Source organism: Notothenia coriiceps, unplaced genomic scaffold (assembly GCF_000735185.1).
Source record: "Notothenia coriiceps isolate Sejong01 unplaced genomic scaffold, NC01 NC01_scaffold00037246, whole genome shotgun sequence".
In the NCBI taxonomy this organism is placed as follows: Eukaryota; Metazoa; Chordata; class Actinopteri; order Perciformes; family Nototheniidae; genus Notothenia; species Notothenia coriiceps.
Window position 1 is genome coordinate 1,504,851 of NW_011369947.1, and position 7,863 is coordinate 1,512,713.

Here is a 7,863-nt window from a genome sequence, read left to right on the forward strand (position 1 = left end):
TATATACGATATGTACCGGCCTTTCTGTGCTTAATATGTTAATCTAATATGCAAATGATAGGAAAGTAATATTTTTGTAGGTTGCAATGTATTATCTGGGAAAATAAGCAAAAGAACAAATGTTGTCTTGTCTTCAATTTTATTATGTTAATATGTGACCAAATTGATAGAAAATCGCAGATGATCTGGCTCTGTTAAAGTCTCAAAGCAACACGTTGCTTCGTATCGAGAATTAAAAAGGCAGCAACAGCCATTGGTAGGCATTAACGCTACATGTTTGAATGAAATGTTAGAGTGCTTCTGCTTTATTCCCAGTTCTGGAGGAGGGGAGAAAGGGAAGTCTTCCGTGGGGCCGACCGTCTTCGACAAACTGAACAGGTGTAGCAAAGATAGCCTGGAGGCGGAGCAGAGCTACAGCCGTGGTGAGGGAGAGCAGGTTCAAAAGACTGTTTTAGTTCTTCAAAACTAAGTATGTAATTGTTTCTTGTAATTTTAGATTGGTGTTGTGTTTATTTTCTGTGTTTTAAGGGCGATGGAGTGCCGGTGCCGAGTCAGGCAGGCGGCCGCTCAGAAAACGTCCAGTCACGAACCGCAGGCGTGCATCGACCAATCAGACATGTACACACACGTTCCTGTCCTCGTTCACGCGAGAAGAAGGTACACACACACACACACACACACCACACACACAACACACACACAACACACACAGCAAACGCACACACGACACACACACACACACACCACACACACACAACACACCACCACACACACAGCACACACAGCACACACACACACAACACCCACACACACACACACGTAGCACATACCACATACACACACACAGACGCTTCTGAAACCACTTATTTTAGAATGTCAATGCAAGCCCTTTCAACGACCAGATATCTTCACAAAGAACAACCTTAACATCAGCTCACCTCGTGCATTTTGTATCTGGCTACTTTGAGATGGTAGCTCAATTTAAAATCAAGAGTCTGTCAATCCGTTCCTGCGCACAAGGGCTCTCAAAAAAAGGTAGACACCTCACTTCAATTTGAATGGTTACTATAACACTCATAAAGTAATCATGGGAGTGTCATTAGCGGCATTTCTCTCACCTGGCTACATAGATTTGTATTTATTTTAAGCCGAGGGAGAGAGGCTTTTTATTAAAGGTGAATTACTAGCATGGAACAACGGCTTTGATTCAGATGCAATAACTTTTTTTTTGTATATATATAGTATTTTTCTAAGGCATTTATCTCAAATGGATATATCAGAGTATTTACAACCAAACCGTAAGGAATAGAGCTTAGCAAGTAATTAAAGATAGAGAATTCTTAGGGTCATTTTAGGTTGATTGTCTACTTGGTTGTTGGGAATAGGTTTGAACTCCTTGAAGAAATATCAGAAAATAAAAGATCTGAAACATGTACAGTATACCGTACTGTCAGATAGTGGGGGGGGGGGGGAACCCTCATCTGTTCCGTCTCCAAGGAAACGCTCGCCTAGGTGTCTGTCTGTTGTCAGGGCAACAGGGGCAAAGGGGAAGGATGTAGAGGAAAATACCGATGGAGAAGATGGGCCGGAGGAGACGACAAAGAGAGGCGTGGCCCCTCTTAAATGTGCTTTTATACGACTACTGCACTATTGTTTAACTGCTATAAGACCAAACTGAAATGGTTGTATTCATTTGGGACTCGTTCCTATGAATGTAAGAATCCATTGAATAGATTTCTTGCGCTGTGATCATTAACCCTGTCCCTGGTCCCCACCCTTCCATCCCCAAACCAGCAGCAGTTTAAAAGAATGAGCCCACGCTGGCCTACTTTCACAAAGCCAAAGGGCGCAGAGGCAACATTTTTTGTGTGAATTCCTCACTATCTAGGGAATATACATGTTCATACTGTCTAGCATACATTACATCATAATGATATGTTAAGAGTAGACTGTATTGTAAAGCGACCTTGGGTCTCATGAAAGGCGCTATATAAATCCAAGCTATTATTATTGTATCATATAAGCTTATTGTGGTGTGCTGGTTGTCTAATAATTGGTTTGAAGTGGGTGGGGCTGAGGTAGAAAAAGGCAACACTTGCAACCAATCACAGCTTAGCAGCATTTCAATGAAAATATGGTGTCAGGCTATATTTCGATACTCAGTGTAGCAATGTTGTGATTTTAGTTTGTGGCCCTCCAACTAACAGGCTAAATAAAACACAAATGATGTGTGTTCAAGATTCTCACTGTAGCACAGCACATATTCAAGAGGACCACCGTGTATCCCATAATCATCCCAACGTTTTTTTTACACTAATATATTTTCCACAGCCCATAAATCACCTCAGATAATATGACTTTTGTGTTATCAATATATTATTGTTTTGTAATGTTAAGTTATAAATTGCACTACAGTGGTGTATTTAGTCAGTTTAGTTGTCTTTAAGATATCTGATATCTGAGTATAATTATTTATAATAAAGCCAGATAGTGGCTTAAAGTTAGAATCATTTAGATTTTGAAAGTCACTCTCGACCTTATTATGAGCTTTAATCAGAAATATCCATTCAGCAATAATGTTGATGTTATTATATTGTATTTATTCATTTATTTTCAGTTTATTTTTGTTTTACTGGCCTTTATTTTGCCTTTGCTGCCTGAAATTAAGATTGCATCACAGTCATTCACCTCAAACAAAAACTGATGTGATGGGGAAATCACATCAAAATCTAATTTCTTACCAAAGGGCTAACATCTGGTACGCGGAGAGGACACTACAGAAAGATGGGGCAGAACATTTCCTTTCAACGTTTGATTGGGAAGACTCCTAAAGAGCCATGTGGTAGGTCCTGTCCATTGAGATCTCAGGTTCACCAGCCAATAGGCTTCACTCCCCCGAGAGGATCTAAAGGCGCACACAGTATAAAGATTTATGAAATGATGCAATGTATTTCAGGTTTTCATGCAAAGTTTTTTTCTTTAAACTGATACGTTGGTGTCGCATGGTGTTTCTGTAGTGTTTTTAACAATATAGAGACTTTTAAAAAGTGCTGAAGCCCTTTGGAGATAACAGGCTGCGTAGACTCAGAAAAAGTCATTTGGTCTTTTTCTTTGAAATGTGTGTTCCTGCTCTCCATGTTCATTGTCTTCATGTTTTACCCTTCCCCAGAAAGTCAAATGATGAAGAATCTTTGTTAAGGCTTGTATTTATCATTTGGTTTTCGCTTTAATTGTAGTAATACATGTACTCCTAAATCTCTATATTTCTCACCAAATTTTCAGTTCACTTCAATATATGTGTATCCTCACTAACAAAAACCTTTTCTATTTCATATGTACATTGTTTACTTATTCCTGCGTTTTATTTTTCATCAGTGTGTCACTTGCGCTGTTGTTACAGTATGTCAGTGTGTGTCATAGAGCCTGGGACCTCCTGCCATTATCTACACTGCAGCTATTCAAATCAAATAAATGTTGAGATTTGGAAATCTTTTCCGTTGAATGATCCAAATCTCTTCAACTTCTAATCCAATTTCAGTTGGTGAATGGCGCCTCCTTGAGGATGCTTGCTAGCATTACATAGATTGCTTAGCATGTGAATATAGAGTAAGGTCATTGGAAGATCATACAGCATTGTAGAAGTAGTTGATATAATATATTAAGCTTCCAATAAATATAACATGGCTGATCTGTGTCCAATAAAACCGACTCTGACAATGTTCACATTGTGTTCAGTATGTCCTCCTCCTCTCCTGACCTTCAGCACTCACACCTATTGTGACTGTGGAGTATTATTCCTGGCAGCAGCTCACATGACACACTAATGTGTCAAAGCGCTCTTTCAAAGACACACACACGAGCAGAAAAGGGACGGAGCGCAGGAGACACATTTTACTGTCCCTGTCAAAAATAACACAGCTGACAGTGTGCCATAAATAAAAGTGTGCAGCAGGAGTAAGAGGAGCGTTGGCAGCGTGTGACTGGCATCAGCTGGCACTGACCTGGAGTCAGGTGACAGCAGCACAGTGAGAGAGGCGCTGTGAAATCTCCTTTGATTGGATAGGAAGCAGACACATGAGCTGTACTTCCAATGAAAGGGCCACTTCACCGACTTTAAATGTCAGATCCATACTACTCAACCTATAAAAACAGGTGTGTAATGTCTTCTGTGAAATGTATTTCAAGTCTTAGAAAATAACCCCTGATCATTCAGGTCGTCCACTGAAGATTCAAAGTTCAGAGGTTTTATCATCATATGCACAGCAGCTTTAGTGAAGTTATGGCAATGAAAAACTCAAGTCCCGGTCTCCTTCAACCATGCAACATAGATATATATAAGACATAATACAATAAAACAATAAAAACTGTGCAAGAAAGACAGAATAGAAATAAAAAAGTGCACAGGAATGTTGCAAGTGACCAATGTGCAAGTAATGCAGGAGAAGTAGACTATATAGTGTACATGTAGACCAAGATAAGATAAAAACAGAAAGTAAAAGGAAATACTGTACAGGAATAAAATAGTGCTTATTATTTTTTAGATGCAAACAGATGAATTATTAAAGCTATGAAGGCACTTCAAAGAGGTCGGGAGTTTAGCAGACCCAGGGTCTGCTGGTCTCTGCTCTCAGACCAGTGGTCTGATCCGTGGCTGCTGCAGCGTGCATATTGTATATGTGTCCTTGAGTGAACCACAAATAGCTCCAGAAGGCAGTAGGCACAGCACCAGTCTATGAGTGTGTGTGAGTGTGTGTAAAGAGCATCAGATTAGATCATGAGCAGTTGGCCCCTTGTATGGCAGCTTTGCCACCAGCGTTAAGGTGGTGTGAGTGTATAAGTGGGGCATAGAGAAAAAAGTCCATCAACACTCAATAACCATACAGTAGCTTTAATTTTTCAATTTTTGTTTTGCTAGAAAGTCTAAAGTCTAAATTATATTTTGTATAAATGTTGGCTTTTACTTGTTTTGATCAGCCCCATAAAGTCATAGAGACTTTATAGGAGCAGGTTAAAGTGGTTCATTTGATTTCTTTCAGATGAAGCCATTGACTTATTTAACTGAGTATTCAGCCTGGAAATAAGCATTGAGTGTTATCATTGCATTTAGCAGACTTGTTGGGTAACCCTGAGGAGATGAGTCCAGGTTCAGCCTCAGCCTCATCCCTCCTCAGTCCTTAGTGCCTGTAGCCATCAGGCTGCACAACAAGGGGTTAACCCTGTAACCCGTCAGTAACCTGCACTGAACATATAACACATACAAGTTGTACCCGCTCTGGTACCTGCACCTTAAAAGTATATATATTTAACATATCCTTCTGTCTAAATATCTGCTTAGATATCTGTAACTGGATCATAGTTTAACTCAGATTATTTTCGTTACTTCTATTAATACATGTTAATACATATTTGTTCTTATTTTGTTTGTTTAATTTGTTATTGTACTTGTATTCTTAGTATGTGTACTATGTTTATTTCTCTTTCTGTTGCTATTGTGACACGTGAATTTCCCTACGGCGCCAGCGCCAACCCTAACTATATTTCATTTGCCCAAACCATGACCTTACCATAACCCCAATTACACTTTAGTTGCCATGGTATTGTAAATTATTTGAAGACAGTGGGAATGGACATTAATCTTTTTGGAAATGAGCATGAACAAGAGGAATGTTCTTGTCTGGCAATAGCAATCTACAGCAGGTCTGGAGACTAAGGCCTATCAGGTTTATTATACGAAGACGGATTCATTTGAAGACCTTAGCAGCTACTAGAGGCCACCAGTAAATTTAAATTCAATCTGGTTTTTAAACATTTCAGTGGCACAATATATCATAAATTGTACGGCATGTCATCTACTCTCAAAACAAATACATGCAGATGTCCATGTATAAGTTGTACACGGACATGTTTATTATATAATATATAACTGTCCCTAACCCATACAATATACCTTCTTCCTATCACTTCATAAAATATTCCAAAGTTACACTCGACATTACTAGGAGATTTATCTGACTTATAAATTAGGTGATGGAGGAATAATCTCAGTTCCAAGCAAAACCATTATGTAAGAAATGTAAAGACACAGTTATGTCAGTATTAGTGGGTGTGTACTGTATGAGGAATCTGTAAAGCTTTAGTTACAGTTTAGTGCTCAGACTCAGTATCCTGTTGTTGCTCCCCCAGCTGGATATGATCGTATTCATTATGAACAGTCAATAAAGAACACATACATACTAACATATGGTGGCTCTCTGAGGGCATCTTCATTAAACATTAATGTGTCTGCATAACAGCTTTACTCAAGGGGAGTGTGTATTCACGCTTCATTGATTTGTATTTTAATAAAAGGCTGACAGCACAGTTACAATTGATTTTCATTAGACAGCATTACGTTCTACAAGTACTTGAGGAAAACAAACAGGACCTTTCAGGGTTTCCTGTTACCATGGTCCTATGGAAGGTAGGGCCTCATTGAAGAGATGAGATAGATAGCTCAAACTAGAACATTCCGAACATGTTTGACTGTGTGACTGAAACTTGGGTGCGCTTCCCGATGCTAACATTACCCCCACTGAGTAAGTATTAATAGCATTAGTTGTATTGTTAAGGTACAACAAAGAATATCCATTCATTTTAGCTCACTTTTAGCTGCTTATTTGAACTGTTTATATATTACATTTTTGGATTCTTGCACCACGTTCCTGCATCGTTTCTGAACCTCTTTAGATTACCACTGGATTTAGTTAACGACCGACAGGCGTGTTCAAAGATCAAAGTGTTCCCACGGCAACGCCCTGCCAGTGAATGAGAGACAGCCTGTCAGAGAATGTATTGACAATATTGTGCTGCATTATTGCTTCCAAGTACAAAACTGTAACTCCAATCAGCTAAGAATCCTACCCAGAGTATTTAGGATACCAGATGAACAACTGAGGACTCTTGTGTTTGCTATATGTGTAAGTCCGTTTGATTAAATTAGCATATTGGTGCGGCCGTGACAAACTTCCCTACATTATGATCACCAAATTATGTATGAAGAGTGAAAATTGTGGCCAGCCGAGCAATAGTTGGAAAAAAACCTCCTCAGATTTTCCAGCTCCTCTCCCCTCTAGCCGTGATGTCACCCACTCTAAGTCTTAACTCTCCCATACACACCCTTTGTAAAATGTGAAACAGTGTGAAATGTTCACAAGACGTAAGCTGTAACCACGTGAGAACTGTACTAGCTATCCAAAAATATCCGATCAGTCTAATAAAGTCCATAGTCTCGAGAACCGTTTAAACTTGTAACTTTTGTTCTACGTTAAAGTATGTGGAATCTGTATGGGGTCAAAGTGGGGTGTTTGTGAGCTCTGTTCAAATGGATTTCCCATTCATTCCTATGGGGCAAATGATCGCAGTTTTCTGAGATTTGCATTAAAACGGCTAAGTGAATCTCTTATAAAAGACCTAGCAACCCGATCCCGGTCATTCCGCAAGTTTTGATGTGTTTTCTGTGTGTTTCGTGTCAACGCTGCCGGACGAGTAGCGTGACAACATTTGTGGCGGAAGAAAGAGAATAAGATGAGATAAGTATGTCGAATTCGAGACTGTCTGTGGCTTCGCCAGTCACACAGAATACAAATCAGCTCATAGAGACCCAGCAGCGGCACACTGAGCAATCAGGTGGCATCAGATCTCATCAAGACAAACTTATAGAAGACAATGACAATGTCTTTACTTGTGTAAAGGACAAACCGTCCACCACTCTATTACTATTCCTCACCACGTGGTGTTACAAGAGGCCCATTGTGAATGAGGAGTATTCTCAAAGCTTGCTCACTTTCTTACCCTGCTGTTCTGTTCATCGGGTTTGATGCTTTT